Source organism: Mauremys reevesii, linkage group 9 (genome assembly GCF_016161935.1).
Source record: "Mauremys reevesii isolate NIE-2019 linkage group 9, ASM1616193v1, whole genome shotgun sequence".
Taxonomy (NCBI): domain Eukaryota; kingdom Metazoa; phylum Chordata; order Testudines; family Geoemydidae; genus Mauremys; species Mauremys reevesii.
The window spans coordinates 71248473-71274548 of NC_052631.1; the positions used below are offsets into that span (position 1 = coordinate 71248473).

General features: G+C 40.8%; 1 protein-coding gene and 1 long non-coding RNA gene across 2 annotated transcripts in view; one reads left to right on the plus strand and one right to left on the minus strand.

Annotated features, from left to right (window-relative positions):
* Positions 1-19307, minus strand: part of PCDH11X (protocadherin 11 X-linked) — a 1093295-nt gene extending 1073988 nt beyond the window's left edge. Inside the window, exon 1 of the mRNA XM_039487734.1 lies at positions 19223-19307. The gene's annotated coding sequence lies outside the window, so the exon portion shown is untranslated. The remainder of the gene's footprint in view (positions 1-19222) is intronic.
* The window catches only part of LOC120371687, a 100647-nt gene continuing 93570 nt past the window's right edge, over positions 19000-26076 (plus strand). The window contains exon 1 of the long non-coding RNA XR_005584526.1: positions 19000-19073. This is a non-coding gene — a long non-coding RNA (uncharacterized LOC120371687). The remainder of the gene's footprint in view (positions 19074-26076) is intronic.

Sequence of the window (26076 nt, forward strand, 5' to 3'; positions counted from 1 at the left end):
AAAGGCTTTTTAAAAAATTTTAAATAAAATAAAACTTCATGATCCTTTCACATGCAAAACTCCAATTGACTTGAGTGGATGTTCTGCATACTCAAATATGCAGAATCTATTTGTATTGTATGGCTCAAATAGCAAAGAATCTCAAAAGAACACTTTGTGAATATTCTCTTAGATTTGATTTCTGGCCACTGAACTATTAAGTATATAATATATTATATTTCCTGCAGAAAGAAAAAGGATAATTTCTGAGAAATGGGATATTTTAACAACCTGTATTTTTAGCATCATTTTAATTCTATACGTTTGATGTAAAATGCTGAAGTGATTTGCCTTTCTAAAATTAGAGTTCTACAATTTACTAAAAATATATATGCTTTCAGGAGACCAAAGCCCTTATGGGTGAGTATCATAAGGTGCTCCAAAATTACTCCCCCATTACGGACTCCCACCCTGTAGCAAGGGGTCTTCCACATCTGACTATCACCTGTTTCCCAAACTTGAGCCCATGTTGGGTTTCAAGCCCATATTATACTATCCCTTCCAGACTCCCCACCCATGGATCCTCCCAGCTGCTGCAACAGCTTGTAATAGTTATGTAATACCATTAACTTCTGTAGAAAGTGTATATATCTCAGACATTTCTGATACAGCTCCTAAGGCATCCAACGCCCCCCCAGCTCCCCATAGCCTATTTGTTATCCTGCTAGGTCAACTCTCTTCTACCCCATTTAAGTCTCCTGAGAAGAAAAGTGGGCAAGGTCACTGAATCCCACAAAGGTCCCCCCTACATTGCCCTTACTGTCAACTGGAGCCTTTCCACTGACTTCAGCGGGCTTTCAGTTGGGCCCTTATCGAGTTATATTTTGCTGATTGAAATGGATGTGTCTGGAAGGCTTGGAGCCATGAGAGTAGGTTGTATTGTTATCTTCAGAGAATATGTAGGAGCAACATTTCAGGTGAGCCAGTCCACAGGTCCTTGTTTCTTTGCATGATTACTACAGACTTATGTACCAGTGGATAGAGTTGTGATGAAAACTTGCAAGGAATCAAATTAAGTGAAGCTGCACTTTTGTGCAGCAATAGGATGTGTTTTAATAGCACAGCTTCTATCAAGGGTTAAATATATGACACCTTCATTAACTGCACCTGAAAGTTAATTACTAAGGCTTGATTCTATGTCCACAGAAGTGAGTGACAAAGCTCCTATTGGCTTCAATGAGACATGGTCAGGCCATACCAAGCAGAATAATTATTTGACAAGCATGATCACAAAAGGAGTTCAGTAACACCAAGAATATCATCTGATCGACAGTAAATAATATCAGTCTCTTTCTGTCTTAATGTCTGGCCAAAAATAGTGGGAGGGGCAGGGAGAAAGCAGACATTCCAACAAGCATATGTGCTTGGAATCTTTGACTAGCAAGATATACTGGTAGTCTCTTAATGATATACTGATTTGATGAAGCCCCATTGACAAAAAAAATCATAAATTCTCTCATTTTTCTAAGGGAAAACAGCTGTACAAATCATGCTCTCTTGCTTTCTGATGCACTCGAATTTGTAGGGAATGATGTGTGTTGGCTTTTCATAGTCTGTGGTCTGAGTGTTTGAAATTCTAATCAATATCAATTCTCATAATAGGGTCTGGGAAGGAAACAACTGAGGAATTTGTATCCATGCTCTCATAAATCTTCTGAATCTAAGTTAAAAGCAAAGCACTGAGGTTTTTTTGTTTTTAACAAGCTGAGATTTGCCCTTCCCATTCTGTGGTATGGGCCAATAGAACTGTATCCAAAGCAGAACTCTCAAGTCAGGACCACTCAAGTGGGCCTGATTCTTCAACACATGCTCATGCAAGAGGCCACATTGTCAAATAGGAGTGGTTGCATTAGTAACAGTGGCAGGATCACTCATTTAGATGCTAGTTCTGCAAAGCATTTAAAACATGTGCTTGTCTTAACTCGGAACTTCCTCACTTTAGTCTGGGTCACACAAGAACACTCTTTGAGAGTGGGTGTAATCCCTCTAGCTGCGTGCTCTGGACCAGTTGCAATGTTACGCCCTGGGGGTGCCTGTATAGCAGTGGTGCGTGAATTGGTTCCTTTTAAAAGGCGTATAGGGATCTTTGGGAATAAAGAGTCCTGTCTAAATGCATGTAATAGGGATTGTAACATTTTGCTTGTCAATTTCCTTCCCCTGCCCTGCACTTAAAAAAAGTATCTTTTTCCTGTGGGTCTCTCCTGTAATTATAAACTACAGAAGTAGTTCCTTTAAAATGCACACACACACACACACACACACACACAAAATGTGGATTATTGACCAGAAAGACTAAGGAGGTATTATGGTCTAATATGTCAATCTCCTCTGGTTTCCAGTTTGACCTCACAGACCATTATGGTCTACCATATCAATTTTAGCTGTTACATATGGACACTAAATCCATGTGCTAGAAGATACATTTTGTCAAGCAAAAACCAAATATTTTGCAACTGATAGATGCAATGAACTCCCATTTGGAGTATATAGCAAACTGGATCTGGCCCCAAAGTTAAAAAGAATTTGCTGCTAGCATATCTGCCTGGTTCTGCCACTGATTTGTTGTATGATGAAGGCATGAGAAAAGTTAAAACTCTGTGCTACAGTTTACCCAACTATAAAATGAATGTAGTACTCAGCTTAGTTAATAATGTATTTCATAGGTGTGTTATGAGACCCAAGGAAGGCTTGTGAAAGATGTTTGAGATGCTCAGATGAAAAGTGCTACTGATGTGACAAGTACTAAGGTGAAAAGAGTTTTCAAGTGTTAACATTAACCAAAAATACATACACAGAGAAGTGTCTATGAGCTAGCAATATTCTGTCATTAGGGTTACTCTGTCGTACTGCATCACAAAGAGGTCTGATAAGTGACCGGTTATTTTTGGGTACCCAGCATAGGACACTTTACACAGTCATGATCTTTTGGGGGTGAGTGTTCCTCACTTTCTGAAAATTAGGCCCCTTTATGCTCTCTCAATGGGCACCCATTTTTGAAAATGTAGGCTTGTATTTCTATTGTCTTGTCAAGACTTTCCAAAATATGGTAGGAAGGAAAGATGCCAGTATCTGAAACTTCCTCTGTGACAAAACTCTTTCATACCTTCCCAGTAACAGACTATATTAATGTTATATTTGTCTCCACTGTTTATAACAATCAAAAGTCTATAGTATACTGCACAATCAACTGGCATTATTAGAAATTGCATTTTGGTTATTAAGTCAGTTTAATATATTAGACATAACAAAGAATTTGGAGTGATTTTGTACTGCCAACACCTGAAATATCTGTAGTTCCCATAGCAGGATCACTAGAGGGAGTCGTAGGCAATACTACTCCTTCATGATCACCAACAGCTTTTTATCTTTACAAGTAGAATGGGCTTTCTCTATAATCTTTAGTAAGAAAAATACTAGATAATTTTCATCACTATAATTTAATTTCACTGTCTAGTCTCTGATTACTTATGAAACTGTTCCACCCTCACAAGAAACTGAGAGCAAATCCTTTTCTCTTGCTTGACAAGCAACCACAACAAGCAAGCAAGGAAAAGTTCTCATGATAAGCTTTAAGATAACATATTTCTCAGTTAGTGTTAAAAATAACTGAGGTGCAATGCTCAGAATAGAAACATAAGAATTGTTTCTTTCAGGGAAAATGCAATGAAATAAAAATCAAAGTCACTAGTCTCTTAAAAGTGAATTGATCAAGATTAGTGTAAGGAACATTTCTTCCCCATTTTATACCCTGGTTTCTAGAATAATTCTACTCTTGAATTTAATGTCTTGGTTCAGACACAGCAGAAGGGGAAAAACCCCTTTAGGTTTGAAGGAAGGAAAAGAGATAGCACATTTGTTGCCCTGCACCATTTGAATCTTGAAGCCTAGTTGCTAGCTCATGAAGAGTTACTGAAAGTTGAACCACTGTCAAGGGAAAACTTAAAAGTTGCTCTGGTCCTTCCTTCTTAGCAGATTTTCCAAAGCAGCAATGCTGCTAAGCAAAGCTATAGTGATGCAGGAAGGACCTGCACAAAGTGAATTAAAATTTACATTAAGACAGTTGCCACTGATGTAATCTTTGCTGTTTTGCAGTTTTGTTGTTTTGTTTTTTTCTTTACAATTGAGACTGTTGATTGTTCTCTTTCAGAATTGGTGATCGTTGAATGTGTACAACAAACTTCTTCATCCATTTCAGAATCCAAGGCAACTCAAAGTTTGATAAAATATCAATACTTTGCACTTATGGCACTTAAGCAGAGCTCATTTTTTTTAAAAGTGGGGTAATTATTATCACTTTTTATCAGTGGGGAAACTGAGGCATGGAGACTTTAAGGAAGATATTTTTCAAAGTTCTGAGTGACTTGGGAGCCTAAAGCAAAGTAAACACTTAAAAGTTTTACCAGTTTAACTATATTGGTTAGAGCAATGATTATATATTGCAGGTATAGTTATACCAGTGAAAGCCCTAGTATTGATGTTTTTAATATTCATATAAAGCTGATTTATAGCAGTATAGCTTCCCCTTCCTGAATCAGAACGAGCCATATCTCTATAAGCACTTCTATACCAGTATTACTGTGTCCAGATCAGGGATTTTGTTTACCACTTTAACTATACCAGTATACTTAAAGTGCACGTGTATTATAGTCTACTATTGTAGACTAGCCCAAGTTCCACTAACTTTTGATGGGAATTGGCCATGATTGTAAATGGAGTGTGGGTTCCTAAGTTATTTTTTATATGTTATCCTATACGACTTGCCCAAAGTCACAAAGCAAGTGAGTGGAAAAGTCAGTACTAGAGCCCCTTTCTCCTGCCTCCCAGTTCTGTGTTCAGTCCACTGCACAACTGCCTCATTAAATTTAAATTAAATAAAATCCCATGTATGGTGCAAATGAAATAAATGTGTGGGGTTAAACTGTGTAAACATTTCTTGATTTCCCCTTTTTCTTTATTGTTGTTGTGCTGCCAGTTTTCAGGCTTTCATGCTAGGCTTCTCTTCTGCCACCGCCCTTTGCTGATTTGCCTTGGAAATCTGAAAGTCAGTTTAAACCAGACAGTCTATAAACAAAAGACTATATGTAGCCATGGCATATGATGGTAGCTTACAAAGTACATTATACTAATATTAAGACTTAAATGGTAGATAAAATATTCTTAAAATATATATCAGATGTTTCTTATTAAGAGGCTTTACGGTTCAGTGGATTCCCAGGATCTCTTGTTTTAGGTTATATATCAAAGGTGACCAGTTTTACAGATATTTTATATTATTTTCTGATGCACTAAAATCATGGACCACATTTATTGACTCTTGAGTTTGACAAGTCAGACTCTCAACCCCAGAGTGTTTAGCATTTGCTTTGTTGGGTTTAAGTATCTTATGAAGTTGATTACATGTTTGAATTACAAGCTGCTGATAATATTCTAAGAGAAAGTGTGATCTTCACGGATAAGGCACTCAACTGGCAGTCAGGAGACTTGGACTCTGTTTCCTGCCTATGCTACTGATGTTGTGTGTGACCTTGGGCAAGCCACTTCACCTCTATCAGCCTCTGCTTCGCTCCCAATCTTTGTTGATCTTGTCTATTTAAATTCTAAGTTCTTTTGCGTTGGGATGGACTCACTATGCACTGGGATTTCTAGGATTTACTGTAAGAAGAGAGAAAGAGCTAGTAGGAACTGCTATATTTAGATTGCCTAACACTTCCCATTATGAGTGTTCCTTGTGACTTTTGTTTAGAAGCTCTGGCACCTGCATTGTTTGCAGCAAGCCTTTGAAATTCAGCAAGAAGTAAGCCCTCAAGTTAGAAAAGTGCCTTTTCTTTGGTCCTAGAAATTCCATTCAGGTTTTGTTGAGCTATCAACTGTTGAAAATCACCATTTCACTTTTCTTGTTTACGTTCCTCAGAAAAAATTGAAAGCTGTGTAAAGCTAAACTGGAAAAAGCCACTCTTACTTCAGAACAAGTGTGTCCACACAAGGAGTTATATCAGTATAACCATAGCAGTAAATTATATCATTATAATTCTGCTAGTAAGTTTCCCTGTGTAGTATTGGCCCACACTGCTGTCACCTCAGTATTGGGAATGTCTAGTAGCTGCCAGAGCAACTGCTGTAGGGGGTGGGAAACAGTCAGCTAGGAATGCTGGGCAGACAGAAGGACAAATCTCGTCTTCTGAGGAAAAAAGTTTTCTACTGACTAATGTAATTAATCTTGAGGTAGCGGACTGGGCTGAAGGTTCAAATCCTGCTTGTGAGACATGGTGGGGGGATTGTTCTGTTGCATATAAAAGAATTATTTTTTACTGTTTTCCTTTAAAAAAACTAATAATGTTTAATTAAAAATGACATAAAAGGGAAATTATGAAGGTTACAAAGTCAAGCTCTCAAAAGTTATGAAATGTCAGATTTATGATTACTTGTCTTACAAGTAATTACAGTCTTAATTAAGCCCCTTTGTATATATGCATTATGATATGGTCTTCAATTGCATGATCACACTACTTTTTCCATAGGACCCTTGCCTCATTCAGTGCACAGGATAGATATAAGTTTCAACACCCATTTATAGAGTATAACTTACTCCCCAACTCCCCCTGCCAGCCCAGCTATGCTGGCCAGTGCATTGGCAGAGCCAGGATTCTGTATCCTCCCTACCCTTCTCCACCCACTTCTGCCCATTTGCTCACAACAGGGAGTAAATGGTGAGCAGAGACTGTGCTCCATACCGGAGCTGGACCAAGAACTAGGGGGAATTGACATTGCTGCAGAGGGGAGCAGGAAACCTTAATCTCCACAGTTACGTGACAGGGAATGATCTAGCTGTAGGTAAACAAAAGGACTTAACTACATTGAAAATAAAACATGCCTGCCTGTTTACATCTCTGCCAAATTTAAAGCACAATATAAACTAAACTAGACATTATAAGCCACTCAAAAAAGGCCTTAGGGATGTAAGAGTGTGCCATAATCTGTATTTTTCATATTTTACTGCAGCTTGCACAGCCGGTAAATATAGTGCTACCCTGATGGGTTTAAGTGTAATGTAGTCAACCATGATAATACCCTCACTATCTTGGAAGACAGTCCTCATGATGACTAATAAGAACTGAAAGCAAGGCTATGTGTTTTACAGATTGGTGTTAAGTTCCCTCCAGAGTTATTTATTAAGCTTCTGAACATGTTTTCAGTATTTGCTTCCCAATAAGACAAAAACAAACATTTGCCCCTCTGTGTCACAGCAAATTCTGTGTCAACAGTCAGAAAACCCACCATTAACTTGTTTGTATGCCCTATTTATATGGTGGAAGCTAGGCTCTGTTACCCACCTGTCTGTAGCAGTTCTGGTTGTATCATGGGAGTCAGAGGGCCTATGTTCCCCAGTGGGACTGTTGTTGAGGGGACACTAGGAAACAAGGAACGTGAGGAGTTGGACTGGAAGCAATACAGCCACATGGACATAGCAATGTATAGGGTTTAACGAAGTCCCATTTGTCCAACTTAACCTGCATTCAGCTTCACTCTTTGTGAATGAAACATGGTGGCAGCATCTGAGCTGTGAGTTCTTTGCCATAGAATTCAGTCTGACGCCCTACGGAGCCCTGCAGATGCAGACCTAGTCCAACAATGGACCCAGTGAAAGGAAGACGACAACAGCAGGAAAGGAAAACTATTATTTTACTTAATAGGGGAACAAGGCAAAGACGTCTGCACTACGCTGAATCTTGCCACAGCCTCACAGAAGGCTCATCCAACCACTGGATGGACTGCCTGGGGTGAAAATAATTGCAGATGATATCCTCATTGTAGGTGAAGGGAAAAATGATACAGAAGCTGAACAAGACTTTGCCAGAAAACTGCAAGCCACAGTGATGCAGAACAAAAACATAAAACTAACTCCCCCCAAATTGTGACTCACACAGCATGAGGTGACATAGATTAGACACCTGCTCACAGGAGGGGACTGAAAGCAGACCACAACAAGATCAAAGCAGAGAAGTGCCAGCTCCAGTGGATGTGAAAGATGTACAGCACTTCACAGGAATGACAAATTTTTTGGCAAAGTGCTGTCCACAGCTGGCTGCAGTAGTGGAACCCAGACATCAGCTCAAAAGGCAGGATGTTGAATGGGACTGGTCAACGTAAGAATAGCCATACTGGGTCAGACCAAACGTCCATCTAGCCCAGTATTCCGTCTTCCGGCAGTGGTCAGTGCCAGGTGTCCCAGAGGGAATGAACAGAACAGACAACCATCAAGGGGTCCATCCCTTGTCGCTCATTCCCAGCTTCTGGCAAACAGAGGCTAGGGACACCATCCCTGCTCATCCTGGCTAATAGCCATTGATGGACCTATCCTCCATGAACTTATCTAGTTCTTTTTTGAACCCTGGTATAGTCTTGGCCTTCACAATATCTTCTGGCAAGGAGTTCCACTGGTTGACTGTGCATTGTGTGAATAAATACTTCATTTTTTTTGTTTTAAATCTGCTGCCTATTAATTTCATTTGGTGACCCATAGTTATTGAGAAGGAGTAAATAACAGTTCCTTATTTACTTTCTCCACACCAGGCATGAATTTATAGACCTCAAACATATCCTCCCTTAGTCATCTCTTTTCAAGCTGAAAAGTCCCAGTCTAATTAATCTCTCATCATATGGAAGCTGTTCCATACCCTTAATCATTTTGTTGCCATTTTAGTATAGTCAGGTCCCCAACATAAACCACTTGACATGATGTTGAAACAAATGATAACTGATGCCCATGTCCTGAAGTACTACTGGCCAGGATTGCCACTGACACTCCAGAGTGATGCATCAGAGAAAGGATTGGATGCAGCCCTTTTGCAGGAGAAGCCTGTCGCTTATGCCAGGCATCAGAGTCCTGTCAGAGACTGAATGGGGGTACACCAAATAGACAAAGAATTTCTGGCTGTGGTGTTTGGAATGGAGTGATTCTATCAGTTCACCTATGATCAACCAGTAATAGTGCAAGCAGACCACAAAACCCTAGAGACAATCACGGCAAAGCACTTTCTTAGTGCTCCAAAGTGATTGAAACGATGTAGATGTGACTCCAGTGCTACCAGATAAAGATCAGATATTGTCCAGGAAGGTTACTGGAGTTAGCTGACACTCTAAGCAGGGCATATATACCCAGCATCAGTGACTTGGGGGAAGGGAATCAGAACAATGAATCCATTAACATGCTGGTTTCAACAGCGATGCTGATGGAAATCAAAGAGGCTGCAGAAAAGGACATCAAACTACAGGCAGTCAAAAGAGTGATACCAGCAGGATGGCCAGAAGATAAAAGCCAAGTATCAGTAGGAGCAGAACCATATTTTCAAATGAAAGATGAGTTGAGTGTGCAGGATGGAATCATGTTTTGAAGACAGAGAGCTGTTGCCCTTTGTTAGATAGGAATGTTATGAAAAAAAAATGCCTCACACCTGGGCACTGACAGCTGTCTCAGACAGGTTCAAGAGTATGTTTACTGTCCGAGAATGAATACACAACTCCACTCCATGATGAAGGGTGTGACACCTGCCAGTCTTGTGATAACCACCGGCAAAAAGAGACGGTTACCACATGAGCTGCCTAGCTGGTCATGGGAAAAGGTGAGAGCAGGCTTATTTACTTTCAAGGAAAAAGCAATACTTGTGTACAGTGGACTAAAATTCAAATTTTGAGAAGGTTGATTCCCTGTGTGATACAAGAAGCAAGTCAGTGATTTGCATACTGATTTGCAATTTGTGAGATATGGCATCCAGAAACTGAATTAATTCACTGACAACAGATCCCAATTTGCCTCAGAGGAATTAAAGGAATTTGCATGCAGATCAGAGTGTGACCACCGCATCTCCTCCCAGCATACCCACAGAGTAATGGTAAGTAATGGGAAAACAGCTAAGAGACTGTTACACAAGGCTATTTCTTCTGGTTCAGACACTGTGTTAGCATTTTTCATGCTCAGGAATACCCCATTGCAGAGGTGCCAAAACAGTCCAGTGCATTGGTGGGATGAAGCAGGACCAAAACCCTGCTACCCATGTGGAGAAACCTACTGCAGCCGGAAGGACGGAGATACTGCTAAGAAAAGATGTCCAACAATTAGAGAAAATAGGCACTAGAGTAGGACAGGTCAGCCAAGGACCTATGGGCTCTAGAGACAAGTACTCCTGTGATCCTCATATTAGAGAGACACCAAAAGGAGAGGACTAAAGGCACTAGCTCATACAAGGTGACTATGCAAGAGGTATACGTGATTTGAAGGAACAGGAGCCACTTATGAACCAGCAGACATAACACCCAGAGAGAGCTACAGAGATCATCACAGAACAGAGAGACAGGGAACCGTCCAGAGGTCAGGTCCACAAGGAGGGAATAAAATTCACAGATTGTTTGCTAGACACAGAGACAGGTGACAGAAAGAGGTAATTTTTGGTGTGGTCTCCTGTTGAGTAGATTAAACAATCTCAAAGACCATGTAACCAGCTGAGTCTATTGTAAAGACAATACTCCAACTTAACTATGTGGTAGCAACCTCAGGCCAAAGGGAACCCGGAGTGGGAATATGGGTGTCATTTATTTGCTTTTAATGTTTCTATTAAAATGTTTATAAAATTAATTCATCATTCATGCCCGTCACCCCAGTTGGGGTATGGGCCGCCAACCACAGATCTCCAGAGTCCTCTATCCTGGGCCATTTGCTCTAACTGGTTCCAGGTATAGCCCATTTTTGTGCAATCAGCCTGAAGGTCGCGTCGCCAGGTGTTTCTTGGACGGCCTCTTTTCCGATCCTGGGGCCGTGTGCCTCCCAACCAATCAGTGCTCTCTGTGCCTGCTTAGACAACATGAAGCCTACTCCCTGTGTATGGGGTGCGTCGCTCTCTTCATGTCCAGAATACAGCAACAACTCTCCTGTCAACAGTCACCTCTGTCCAGCTTGTGTCCATCTTGTCTCACTAATACCTAGTAGGGTCAGGTTGTTGCTCCTCATCTCTACTGCAACCTGCGCCGTCTTTCCTGACTCATACATGGTCCTCATGTTCCATGTACCGATGGTAATCCTTCTGGTTGCAAGAAGGGTGATCGGCTTAGTGGCTTCCTCGCGGCTTTCACCACCCAGCGTCATGCGTCTTCGAGTTGAAGACCCTTCTTTTTCCAGGATAAAAGCCTCTGTTATCTCTATTGTTGGCGTTTCTGTAGCAAATTGATTTTTTACGGGGTGGGGTTGCTAGCCCCACGCCCAACCCTCCTCCTTTATCCTGACTTGGGACAGGCAGATGGCCCCAAAGGACCACTCTGGTGGAGTTGTTTATAAAATAGGGGAGATGTATCATGATTATGGCCCTATGTAAATTACAGTTTCACTGATGGTACAGAAATTATGAAAATGCCCCCAAACTGTGAACTTTTGAATATTGCCTGAGCTTATAGCACTGTGCGCTTGTGCAGGAATAGACTGCTGTGTATTGGCATGAGTTTCACTGAAGCTTAAATTCCTAAATGTCTAAGTTGATTTTGGAAATGGGACCCAGCCTCCTAAATCACTTTGGTACATTTGAATATTTTACTCAAAAGCTGATGTAACACTTCTTGTAGTATGGGAGAAATACTTTGTTCTTGCCTACACTGCTAATATAAGAAATACCAATGGTATTTGTTTGCTCTTTCATGGCATCATGTGTGATATGTGGGGGAGTGAGAATGAATGAATACTGTAGGTTGCTATAAATTGCAAAGTTATTCATATCAAGAGACTTTGGTGGCATTATAATAAACCAAAGAACAGAGCTTAAGTGGTTTGTTATTCACCAGAGCCCCCACAAAGTGCTTATAGCCTTGTTCACAGGACTCACATTTTTAATTTATGTTACACAAGAAGACAGTTGAAATCTTCCTTTCCTTCACCTTCTAACTCCCCACTGCCTGCCTGTCTTCCTTCACGCTCCCTCTCGAGTGCCTGTTGTCCTTGGCTGCTCTTCTACACTCTCTTCCAGTGGTTTGTAGAAATGTGGAATTTATGTGTGCTGACTCTTAACCATGAGAGTAGACTCTCTTTTAAGGCACAGGTTGGGTTGGAAATGTTCACACACATGCATCAGGGAAGGCTGTGCAAAGATAGTCATCTCCAGAGGCATTCTGCTTCATTCGGGCTGGATTCTGAGGAAGTGCAAGGTGAAACATCTGCCACTCTTTCCAAGAGTAGATTCTGCTACTCTATCAAAGGGTTCATAGCTGGAGTCTATCACATCCCTTGGTAAGCCTTCCTAGTGGGTAGTTACCTGCACTGTTAAGTAGAGTGGGGTGAATCGGATGTTTGGTTTGAAAAATAATAATAAAAAAATTGGTTTGAATTGAACCTAAGCAGCAAATTCAGAAATAATTCAGTAACCAAAGTCAATAAGAAATTTTGACCTGTAATGAAACATTTCATTTCCTATTTGCAGTTTTGTTGTAGCTATATTGTTCCAGGATATCAGAGAGACAAGATGCATGAGGGAATATCTTAACTTCTCTCACATACCTTGTTTCTCTCACTTCAGTTCCTGGCATTTAAAATTTAAAACAAAAGCAAAGGAAATAAAGGGCAAATTTCACAATACAGGTGGAGGAGGAGCTAGTATCCTCCACCCTATAACCTTGAGCCCATGGGTTAGGGTATTCACTGGGGATGTAGAAAACCTGGAAATTCCCAATTTTGCCTTATGTGGAACAGGAATTTGAACTGAGGGCTCCCCCCAGCCATGTGAATGCCTAACCAGCAGGCTATCAACTAAGTCTCTCCTATGGAAGCTTTTCCACTATGTATAAAAGACTTGAATAGTCATGGGGACACAAAGAGAGAGAATGACTTTAACCTGGTGGTTAGGACACATTCCTGAGAGGTGGGGGATCACATTCAAATCTCTGCTCCACAGTAGGGGGGGATTTGAACCTGGATCTCCCACATCCCAGGTAATTTCCCCTAACCACTAGGCTAAAGTTATGGGGTCAGGGGAGTAGTACCTCTGGTGTCTTGTGAATCTAGCCTGGAAAATCTAAACATTTTCATTTTTTTTTCTTTTCCAGTTTGTCTGAATTCAGCATATAGTTTGGGAGAGTTCCAAAACTGCATTATTTCAGTGAATAAACTACTAATCCAAAAATCTGACCCAGTTCTAATATCAAGAGTTTGTGCCTTTCTTCCAGTTTGATTTTTTTCTAGCTTTGCATTCCAGACTTTGGATCATCCAGCCTTTGTTGGTTAGCTTGGAGTCTTGTTGCATTAGGTATAGTCTCCACAGTGTACTTTACTTTCTCTTTACGAAACTAAGTAAACAGAACTCCTCAAGTCTCTCATTTTAAGGTATGTTTTCCAAACCTTGAATTGTCCTAGCTCTTCTCTTAAAACTATTTAAAATATTGGGCTCCCTAACAATAACTCTACTGTGGTTGGGGGTGGGGGTGATGCCGTGGATGCAACCTTGCAACACTGTAACTTCATTGGGGCTGGCTCTGGTATGTTGTGAAGGCTTCTTTTGCCATCCTTTGCACTCCTCACTTACTGCTCTTTCTGCTTGCCTGCCTAAGGTACACTCCACCCATTAATGTAGTGCCTTGCTGTCTGCCTTCTCAGTGAGTTATTATTTAAACTGTTCTTTCTTCTCTAGTGAAAAGCTAGCCCAGCAGAGGGTAAGGAACATGCTGAAAAGGATACTCCACTACACAAGTGCTTCCAAGAATAAAAGCCATAATTACACATGAATTGCAAAGCAGAGGATGGAGCTGTGAATGATGTTTCTTCTCCCACGTGCTAGGCAGACACTCCCCATCGTATTTTGACTGCATGCATAAGTGACAAATTTCTGCAAATAAACCCATGAGCAGAGCCCCCTAATACCACAGTGAGCTGCAGACTCTTCAAATGTTGGAAAGCACAAAACATTTCACAGAATTTGTTTATTCTCTTGTGAGAGGTGGATACAATGAATGAAGAGTTTGATATGGAAACACAGTGAGCTTTTCATAGGGCAAGTGGTCACATTAGGCAGCCCTTCCACAAGGCATCCTAACTAAACAATCACTGTAATAGAAGGAAGCTCCCTGGTGCCCTGCCATGTTGATGCTTCCAGAAAACAAGAAAAACCCTTCAATGCAGGTTGAAAGGCAAGAGTAAGCATTCTGCTTAGACAGCTTTAAGAATAATTGAAATTCAGTATGCAGAGGGTTGTGTCTAGTGTTGGGCACCACTCTTTAAGAAAGCTGTGGACAAACAGAGAGTCCAGAGGAGAGCAACAAAAAACAATAAAAGGTGTAGAAAACTTGACCTATGATGAAGTCTGGGGAAAAAAAAACTTGGGCATGAGAAAAGCAGACTGAAGAGAGAACTGATAACAGTCTTCAAGTCTGTTAAGGGCTGTTATAAGGAGGATGACGATCAGTCGTTCTCCATATCCACTGAAGGTAGAACAAGTGGTAAGTAGCTAAATCTGCAGCAAGAGAGATTTAGGTTAGATATTAATAACATCAAGGAAAGTTAAGTACTATGGTGTGCTCAGCCTCAAACATGCTTCAGCTTCAATAGGAAATATGGTGCGGTGGTAGCCTGCATGGTACGAGAATGAGAGATTTCTGCCATCTTGTGCAGATGGAACACAGAACTCTAGTGTGATGACAGGCTGAACTCACAAAACAGGTGAGCTATGTGTGTACGGGTGGGTAAGCTCACTGATCTTTTTAACCTAGTGAATGTTAGACATGATGTGAATGTTGCTAGATTGTATGTTGCAAATCAAGGTCAGAGAGAAGGGTGACTCAGTATTTTGCAACATTCTCCCTGCTTCTGTGCCTGGATGCTGGAAACAATCATGAATCAAAAGACACTTTTCCCCATTTTAATCAGATTCAGCTTGGAAACATCTTGACATGGATCCTTCGTTATAGTTAAGCCATGTGTAGTAGAACTGTGCAAGTGCGGGGGCGAAGCAGGAAGTGGTGTGCAAAGGTAGTTTAAAGCTCATCCTTGCCCTGCCCTGAGCCTACGGATGCTGTATATAAGGTCCACTCCCTCTATACTGAGTTAGAGCAGCATGGTACTGCTCTAAATTATGACAACTACAAACAGGCCCAAGAGTCCACAATGGCTGCTAGAGATCAGCATGGCAGTGTGATATTCCAGACATATTCCCTTTCATTGCTACACTGGCAGCAAAAAGGAGAGGGGAAAGACTAAGCATCCATTGCTTCGTGAGACAGATTGCTGTGGCAGTGCAGCCCAAAGCCACACAGCACAAGAGAATTGAGCCCACTGTATCTAATGGCAGCCATGGGAAGATACAGAATGGATAATAAGCAAAAACAAAGGAATTTGCTGATTGTCAGATTGATGCCCTGATGTAACCAAAAATACAGTGTAGTACAACATATATCCAGATTACAGTGCACACCTAGGAATTTCCCTCAGGAATAAGCCATGGAAAAGAAAAAATTGTGTAGTGAGACTGTGAGTAGAAAAAGCGCTTACACACACAGGCGGATAATATCACTCATTAAAGGTGTTACCATTCATGAGTTACTGCACAGGATTCAGTCTCCCTATTATGACTCAATGATATGCCTGTTCTCTGGATCAGTCTCCCATTTATCTACTGCATCTCTCTCTATTTCTTGCTATCTAAAAGTACTATTTATAAGTGGAAAATATACACATTGAAAAGAGGAATACATTAGCTTTTTAATAAGGACTCAGAAGACAATGTGATCAGGGATTACAGCTGTATTTGCCTATAACTGTACATCACTAGCATGGCAGACTGAATAAATATAGAAAGATTCCTTTGCTTTCTTCCCCCTCTCCAAGTGTCTGCTCAGGCAGAAAAAAACAATCGCCCTTCATTGATATTTGGATGAGCCACGGTGGGGCAGTAACAACAAAAACATTCCTAGGCAAAATAGCAAGGATCTTTGAACAGCTTGTTTGTCTTTTCTGAGCAAAATTGTACAAAGTAGCACTGCTCTGAAGGAAAACTGATCATTAACATTTCATTTTTTAATTTTAAAATCTCTTTAGTCTTCTCACACTGATTTCGGGGGAAAGTTTGTACATATCATTAGCTTTAACTCTCCCAAACTGATTTGTTTACATACAGCTATTTTGAAATACCACTGTTATTAGCCATTTATATTTTTTTTTACTGGAAATGCAAGTGGCACAGTGGAATATGCAAGATAGGGTGTTAACTATCTGCATTTTTTGGGGGGCAATAACTCATCTAAATGAAGGCTAAGCAAATAATTCTTAGCAAACCATTATCCTCTTCAAAAACTTTCCCCTTAGGATTGTGGAAATCTCAGAAGATGAGGTATTCTCATGTGATTCTTTGTCTCCCTTTGGCCAAAATGTTGAACAAACACTTGTTCTTACAAGATAGTGTCTGCACCTGAATTGGAAGTGGAAGATAAGCCTCACCCAGTTTGGGGTCTAACTCAAAACCAAAATTTGATCTGTAACCCCTCCAATCCAAGATAGCTTTTTCCCCATCTGCAGTGGTAATACTTTAAAAAATATATAATTCCATTGTTACATTGTTTTAAAATGTAGTTGCTTCTGTTATATATTGCCAAAGAAAAATGAATGATTAAAAGCCTACAATTATGTATTCCTGACTCCTGATTTCAATACAGAGGACCTAATCATGCAGCCCTTCCTGGGGCAAAATTCCCATTTACTACAGTAGGATTTTTGCCCAAGGAAGGGCAACAGGATAAATTCTGGAGTAATTATTTATCCATAAATTAAAGATGAACTGTGAAAATAAAATGAAAATTGAGTTTATCTTACATATGCATGGAATGCCCTCACTGAAGAAATAGAGAAGTGGTGCGTGTCAGGAAAAATTATGGCATTGTCCTCGTGACCCCACAGTGAGGTTACAAGATCATTTTCATCCCAAACCTGATTTTACCCCTCACTAACATTCTTTATAAACCTGCAATTGAAGCTAATCAGAGTTGATGATGTCCAGAACCATGTGGAAGATGCTCAGCAGCTGACAGGGTTGAGCCCCTACTTCCTCACTGAAATTTGTTGTACCTACTCTTGGGCCAGAGGAGAAGTTTTGGGAAGATTCCAAGATAATCGAGATAGTGGACTAAAAAAAAGCAGCAGGCTGTTACCATTACTTGAAGAGAAGCATATCTATCTGATGAGATTTGTACGTTTTAAGTTTTGTGATGATCACTCATATCTCTTACAAAGCTGGAATTGTAAATGCCCATATGTACCTGAAGAGCATGTTAGGGCTACAGGCTACTCTAGTATACTCTCCAAGCCCCTTCACACCAAATGCTATAGATCAAAGAAACCAAAGGTTTGGCTAGCACATGCTTGAATCCAAGGTAGGTTGCTGTTCAAGGAGTTTACAAGGGTCCAGTGATTAAGCCAATAGAACTTCTAAATTTCATGAGGGGAACACTGGAGTAATTATTTATCCTGCTGTTCTTCATGTCTCCCAGGGAGTGAACCCCACAACTTATAGTCCACAAGCCTCAAGGCATGAAAAATCACCTCAAAGCTGATGCTTTCCACCTCTCCCAAGAAATGAATTGGAGACCTGTTGCTGCTGTTTGTTGGTTCCCTTGAGGAGAGAAGTGTGACCTCCCACCCCCATCCCAATCCCAGGCAGACACTCTTGCTTCCTGTATTTTTTAGCAACTGATAATTCTTTTTCTTCACTCTATTCTATTTTTTCAAGAAAATACTATAAAAAGTAAAGAAAAATAGAACTCCTGAAGAGTTATTTCTTTAAACAAAATAAATGCCTGAGGAAATACATGGCCAAATTAACTTCATTAGCAGAAGAGTAGAGCTGGATGAAGTTTTCCAATTTTCAGATTACGGATGATCTATGTCTCCCTCAAAACAAACAAAAACTCCTCGGGGATTTCCCCCCAGCTCTGCAGAAGAGTTACTGTTAACATTCTTGTTTATCAAGTGGAGTAAGGTGCAGAAAAGGAACTGGGATCAACCAATCTGCTCTCTAGGTACTCAAAGTCACATCTGTTTGCTTTATCAATAAAAATAATCTAGTACTATATTTGACTTGCTAGCCCTACAGAGCCAACAGGTAAAAGAGAGTTAGTAGATTCTGTTTAGCCTGTGTATTAGTACACTAGTTAACTAAATTCCAATAACAGAATTTTTACCTTGAGATGTACAGAAATAGACACTTCAGTTGCATTTTTACCTACATAGCAAACTTCAGTTGTGCCAGTGTTACAAGTGATAAAGCATGAAAGAGACCAAAAATAGCTCAGTTTGACTTTCAACTTCCAAAATAAGTTTAAAACACAATGTATAAAACCCAATCATTTTACCTGTAAAATACTTTTGGGTTCTTTTTATTTGCCTTCTAACTGGAGGCTTTAGGCCTCACATTTTCAAGCTTTTCTCTGTATGTATGCAGGCATGTACACTCAATAAAGAGTGCTCATATAAATAGATACTCAGATAATCACGAGTCCAAAGCTGAAGTTTGAAGAAAACAAACAGAATCAATTGTCCACCTGAAGAACTAAATATCACTAAGTCCCAACTTTAAGTGAGCTTTTACACTCTGGGGACTGGTTTCAGAGTCCCATAACTCCAACCCTTGTTTGTTAGTTTTAGCTAATCAGCTCCCTCCATATCCCTGTGCATTCCATCTTCCCTTTCCTTACTTTCTGTTTCTAAATCTATATTGTATCCTCCTACCCACAATTACACCCCCCTTCTTACTCCTTCTTGGCTAGAGAAAGTGAGTACTGCCAAGAAACCCGCAAAACTAGACAATCAAGAATTAGAACCAACCAACCAGTATTTAGCAATTTCCCGCACTGCTGACTTCTTTGCAGTACTAGATTCTGACACCTGATGGTGCTGTGTAAAGGTATAAATAGTAGCACTTACAAGCCCTTCTCCTTCAATCTAAAATGGAGTCCTGCAGCTATTATCAAGCATGGTGGTATTTCTGTTTCCAGAGAAAACTCTGCTAAGATGTTGTCTCAAGGTAAGAATGTTCAAGATTGTACTCTCTGAGGACATGTATGTCTCCACTGCGCTGTTAACCCATGCACTACCCCAATCCTCTCTCCTATCCACAAAAAAAACAAAACAAAACTCTGGGTTTGGAGATGCTCCAAGCCTGGGCTAGCTTACCTGGCTGGGGGTGTGGGTTAGAATCCAAGTTCTGTTTGCACTTGGGCTAAAACCTGTTCACTTTGCAGCAAGGATGTAGGCTCAGTCACTTGAGTGCTACTAGTTCTCTAAAGCCCTTCCCTCAATTGCCCCTGAAGAACAGCTGAGTTCTTCCACAATTGGGAAAGAATCCCAGATCATCTCTGTACAAAGGTCCATTGGATATGCTGCAATCACACACAGGTGCACACACAACATGGAGGACACAGTAACATAAGTAGGACTTTACTGTGGGATCACTTACATCTGGGCTAGGCACATCCAAAGTCAGATGTGGGTGTTCATCACCTGGGTTAACTTTGCAGGAAGACATACACTGAGAGGAGGTTAGAGGGAGGAAGAATGATGAAGCCAATTTGGTTGTGTACACCTGCAGCTGAATTTTCCTTTCTATGAACCTTTCCTTATAACTCAATAAGAGGTTTTGATATAACATAGCTGCACCCCTAGGCAGACTTACCTTCAGCTTCAATCCGAAAGATGTCTTCCATCCTAATGTAATTACATTGTTTTCAGGGGTGGGCCTGCACAAGCTCCTCCAAAATTTGTAGGGAATGTGCGTAATTCTAGCCCAGATTGCTAATCAATTCTTTTGCTGCTCCCTAGATGTGCTCCATACAGCAGCTCCATACAGCAGTTTAGTGGGCCATACTAAAAAACGCTGGAGTCAAACGTTCCCAGGCTGGGGGTTGTTCAGAATTTGGATTCCTTTCCAGAGGGTTGTGCCTGGGCCCTTTCTCTGTCTTGATGTACAAATGTTTGAATGTTGCCAATGCACAAAGAAGCACAAAACCCTCTCTCTTTCTGGTGGTAGAAAAAGTTCACTTCCCCTGTCTAGCTTGGGGGGAAAGTTTTGGAGTATACTCATCTTTGTATAATGTGAAAGTGTCCATTTGAGAGGTTTTCTGCACAGCAGTGCGTGGGCAAGCTAGAAATGCAGTCAGAGTACTGCTGCTACATGGACCTTCTGGTGTTGGCCTGGTGCAGTGTTTCCCAAACTTGGGGCGCCGCTTGTGTAGGGAAAGCCCCTGGCGGGCCGGGCCAGTTTGTTTACCTGCCCTGTCCACAGGTCCAGCCGTTCGTGGCTCCCACTGGCTACGGTTCGCTGCTCCAGGCCAATGGTAGCTGCGGGAAGTGGTGCGAGCTGAGGGATGTACTGGCTGCCGCTTCCAGCAGCTCCCATTGGCCTGGAGCAGCGAACTGCGGCCAGTGGGAGCCGGGATTGGCCAGACCCGCAGACGGGGCAGGTAAACAAACCGGCCTGCCCTGCTACACAAGCGGCGTCCCAAGTTTGGGAAACACTGACCTAGTGGAAGGGCAGAGCATGGCCCACAGATTGCTTTGTTCACTCTTGGGCTTAAATAGCTAGATGGATGAGCTCTATAGCCATGCGGCAGACTGAGTGGGGAGAGGATTCTTTTGCCACTTCTACCTCTGGGTGCTGCTTCTTAGCATCCAACCCACCTATTCTGGCATGGTTCTGAGCTAAAGATTAGGCCCACAGTGACTCAGGCAGTCCATATACAGATGTTATTAGAGACAGCACATGAACCAGAAAGTGTTTTTAATTTGCTACAGTGGTTGTTGAAATGCTGGATTTCCAAAAGGCAAGTTCTCTGATGTGCTCCTTGAAATAGATGCCATTAGCTGTGCAGGAAATTCTGATTAGATGTACCATGTATAAAACCAGAACTGGCATTTAAAACCTTGTTGAACAATGCAATGATACTGTATTTTTTAACTAGGAAGGTTGTTCATCCAGCCTGCTCAGCCAGGATGTTCATCCAGCCCGTTTACCATTTATGAGACATTGTTGTTAGCATTGCATTAGCTTGCAGAATGTTTTAATATGACTTGGAGCAGTAGGGTGTATAATTGTTTGAATGTTTCTTTCCACTGGCTGCACAGCACTGCTTCTTCTTGCACCTGAGAAAGCTTTTTCCTCCACCTGAACACTTAACAAGCAAATTTCCAGTCACTCAGAGACAAATGCAAAACAATTTAGAACAGATCTCATTCCTGTGATTAGGGCCTAGAATAAAACTCTTTGCCAAATAGAGCCAACACAGCAAAGACTTGTAAGATTTTCTCTCTTTACAGTGACTCCCCCGTTTCAATTTGCTTCATTATAAACTGCCCCCATCTGTATCCTCAGCAGTGCTCAGGCACATTTTCTTTATTGTACTATTGCAATGGAAATAAACTCATTCAACCCCATAGCCAGGTTTCCTGTGGTGAAGTCCATTGCCACCAAAGTAAATGGACTAATACAAAAAGAAATACTGAAGTGGTGTTCAGGAAATTCAAATTGCTGGGTGATCTGTGATAGCCGTGATATTGCAGTAGCATGATGAGGGCTGGTGGAGCCCTGTAAATCCCTAGTCAGAGTGAGAAAAGTCAAGGGCAGCGTTGGCCTTAACTCTAAATTTCCTGGCATTTGTTCCATGTGCTAACTCTTTTTTTGCAGGAGGAGTGAAGGGAATGTGATGTTTCTGAATGTTAGTGGCATTGATCTGTCACCACAAATACTGGTGCTGCACAGTGCTTTGGGAAAAGCCAGACGTAATATCTTAAATCCCAAAAGGGGTGTTTATGTGGAACCCAGCAGCAAGGCATAGTTACTATCCTTACATTCTAGCTCAAGGGCATGCCTGTACCTTACTTCCCATTTCTGGATGGTAAAGCACTTTTATAACCCTGGGTAATAGTGAGTTTAACGCAAGTACGAAAAAGTTGAAGACTCATGCAAGCAAAAATACCTGAGCAACTTTCAGACCCAGCTAAGTTTACCTGTCAGAGGTGGCTGTCATTTTCTTCATGGATTTTCTCTGCTCTATCCACCTTTGTTGATCTAGAAATCTGTACCGTATCTTGAGCTGTATTTGTTAATGTGCACTAACTGAGCCTTGCCAGTGTAAGATTAGAATCCAATCCCTCTGTGCCTTATACACAGTCACTTGTAGAATACTTGTACAGTAGCAACTGCTGTGAGATAAGTATTGTTATGGGGCTTAGTAAATGCTGGTAAAGCACTTTGTGAGCCTCATATGCAGTGGTAGTGAAAAACCTTGTGATTGTACTACTTCCTCTAACAATAATTTTCAGATGTCAGAATTAACTGACAGCCATGAGGGTGGGTATAGGCCTTGAAACTGGCTTTGAAAACACAGCAAAAGTCTAAAGTGTGGATAAAACAATAACAGTATTACACAGAAAGGGAAAATTATAGCCCCTAGTTCAGGTAGCTGGTATTAAGCTTTCAAAGGAATGTGAATGTTTAAATGTTTTTTTTTTAAATTAATTGTACAGCCCACTAGCTTGTGACAATGCCACTCAGCATGTAATATCAATGAAAAGGGTAAGGCAGTGCAGGAGCTAGTGGGATGTAGTGAAGTATCCTGAGTGATGAAGCTGGGGACCAACTGGTATGTTCATGGAGAATGGGCCATGTGTAATATATGTCCAGGTAGGGATGAAGTACAGTGTACTTGACATTTGGAAACTATTTTCTATGGGATGCTGCCCTTATGCCCTCAGACAGAATGTGGCAGGCATACCTTTATTGACTTTGCTTGTTCTTGGGCGAGGGTTGAATTTGATCTCTCTATTGTCCCAAATATATAACTTAATAAATTATGTTCTGGATAACTTTGAACTAATGAAATACTGATATTATGACAATGAGTTCTGTAATTAGCAATCATAATAATTGTGCAAACACTTCATTTGATATTTAACTACAAAGTTTATTAAGGCTTACAATACCCTTGGAAGGGAGGGAGGTATTATGATACCCATTTTATGTAGGGGTAGATTAATATACAGAAAATTCAGGTTACTTGATCAAAGATACTGTGGTTATTACAATCTTCTCTCCCACTGACATGACAGTGAGTCAGTTCAATCATCAGTAAAATCCAGGCCTGGAACTAATGAATAGACCATGGCTGATTATACGATAAAAAACTGTAATGAGTTAAAAAAACCTGTTTATTAATGTAACTATTCTTCTCTGATCAAGGACTGGGGAGACATTGTACCAGATTTGAAGGAACAGCGAATAGATATTTGTTACCCTTGAATTATGTGGCCATTGATTATTTATGAAACTGCATACTGCACTGCTAATTGTTACGCATTCTCTCTGGATATAATTGCTACCCCATCGGTAGATTGTAGACTTTGTAATGAATGGTGGTCACGTGTAAAAACTTGCCAGTGGATTCCTTAGATTACACAAAATAAGATTTGCATTTAGTTGTTTCTTTAAAATGGGATAACATTTCTTCAGTATTAACAATATTCCCTAGGTTTTCTCTGAGTACAGGGAATACTGAAAACACTGAAGTCAAAGATATCAAATAAACAATTGGTAATGCAGTAGCACATAAAGACTTCGTTTGAGATTGGAGCTCCATTGCAGTAGGCACTGTACACACTGAATAAAAGGCAGTCCCTACCTGAAACAACTTAGTTACAATCTAAACAAAGAGTGCGTGTGGAAATGGGGGGTGAAGTGACCTGGCCTAGGTCACACAGGAGGTCAGAGTCAGACCCAAGAATAGAGCCCCACTTTTCAGACTCCCAAACTGGTGGCTTAACCACTAGACCATGCTATTTTCCTGGATACCTACTGCAAAGTTGGAAAGCTTTTAAGCACAAACACTGTATAATTGAGTCTTTGTAGTTGCCTGAGAGCATTTGGGATCCAGTGTGACTTTATATCAGATGTGCTACTGCCTTACACTGATATGCCTTACCTTTGCTTTTTCAAGGTTTTATTGTTGAGGCAAGGGAATGAATATCAGAGGTTTGAAAATGATTTATTGAAAAACATAGTCCTCGCCAACTGAACTAGACAGCAGAATTGGGGAAGCAGCTACACTTTTATTAGACTAACATAAAATAAGAGGTGTGCAATGCTTTGGAGTCTCTCAAAGGTCCCTTCATCAGTTATCACCTTCATCCTAGCAAAAGGAGCCCTGAGATCTCCAAAGCTTATGTACCAACTGCACTTCCCATTCTGTCCCCCTCAAACCTAATAAAAGTCTCTTTATTGCTAAAATATTGTTGTCTCTGTGGAAAATTTTCTGCTCGGAAATTCCATAATGGAGCTGGATCTAAAAAAGATAAACAGTGCACAAAGAGAGCTGTTTGTTTATGCCTGCATCCTAGTGGGTCTGAGCTGGGTACTGCAGGAGGTAGCTCAGAACTTCAGGTAGATTCTTGTATTGAAAGCAAAAAATCATTATTGAGTCTTTAGCAAAATGTGAGTGATTAATAAGAACTCAAAGCCCTTCAGATGCAGCATTTTGCTAAATTAACATTGCTGGATATGGGCAAAAAAGTGGGTTTTAAGTGATTTAAATAAAGAAAGACAGAAGTTGCTTTGGATGTAATGGGTGTTCCATATTTAAGGGCCAGCATGGAAGAAAGTATGAAGAGAAGAGTTTTAAAGTACAGGATAAGGGCACAAAGGGAGCAGTGAGGTAGGAGGCAAATGCAAACAAGTAGGGAGTAGTAAGATATGATGTCAGAGGTTTATAAGCTGAGGCAGAGTTGTGTGGGGTCTTGATTGTTAGGAAAAAAAAGCTTTAACTTGATGTGGAAGTCAGTGGAGGAATGTGAAGAAAGGAAAAGCTTGAGCATCTGGCAATAAAAATAATTTTAATTGCAGTGTCTGGGATATACTGGGAAAGCAATGTGGGAATGAGAGAGACCAAAAAGAAGGAGGTTGAGCCAATAGTTTGAGGCGAGATGGTCTAATGGTTAGGGTAGTAGTTGGGAGCTCACAAGACTTGAGTTCAGTTCCTTGTTCCACCACAGATTTCCTAGGTGATCTTGGGTAAGTCAAGGATAAAGTGGTGGCAAAACAGACTGCAGCTAAAACCAAAGAGGAGGTGAGGTCAGGGAGGAGATGAGGTCACCCCAGGCAGAAAAGAGAAGGGGTAAAGAAGACAGAAACTTTGGGAACAATGAAAAAGTGGGAGAGTCAAGGAGAAGAGAAACACCATCCTGACTGCTGAAGGTGAGTTTAGAGAGTTAGACGTATCATCAGCCATGATGATGAGTGCATTAGGGCTTGTCTATAGGAACAATAATTTCAGGGCAGGCTGGGTGTGAATCTAGCCTGCTGCATACACCCTACTGACATATCATAGTTTGTTATCGTGCTTTGATTTATTTCTCTTTAAAATGGCACTACATCAGAGTGGATACACAAACTGTTGTGTCAGCAGGTGCACATGGACAGTTAGCCTGCTGATGGCTAGTGCACAGTAGAGTCACAACCAGTTTGTTGTATGCTAATTTATTCTGTGGACCAGCCCCCTTAGAAATGCCTAAGACAGTTAGATAGACTTTTAGTTAGTACTGAATCAATGGGAGGGATAGCTTAGTGGTTTGAGCATTGGTGTGCTAAACCCAGGGTTGTGAGTTCAAATCTTCAGGGGGTCACTTAGGGATCTGGGGCAAAATCAGTACTTTTATTCCTGCTAGTGAAGGCAGGGGGTTGAACTTGATGACCTTTCAGGGTCCCTTCCAGTTCTATGAGATAGGTATATCTCCATATAATAATAAAGTAATATCATAATGAGACCAGACCAAGAAATATGGGCTAACAATATTGCCATGATTAATAATACTATACTCTGTGTTACTGTCACCTCAGAAGTAAAGCATTCTGTCTTCCAGCTCTCCAAGAGCTTGACTTAGATCAGAAATGGAATGAAGAGCAGCTGGCAGTTTTCTTTTTTGACAAAACTTGAAAAATATTGTTGAAAAAGAACATTTCCCATGTAAACGACTGTTTTGAT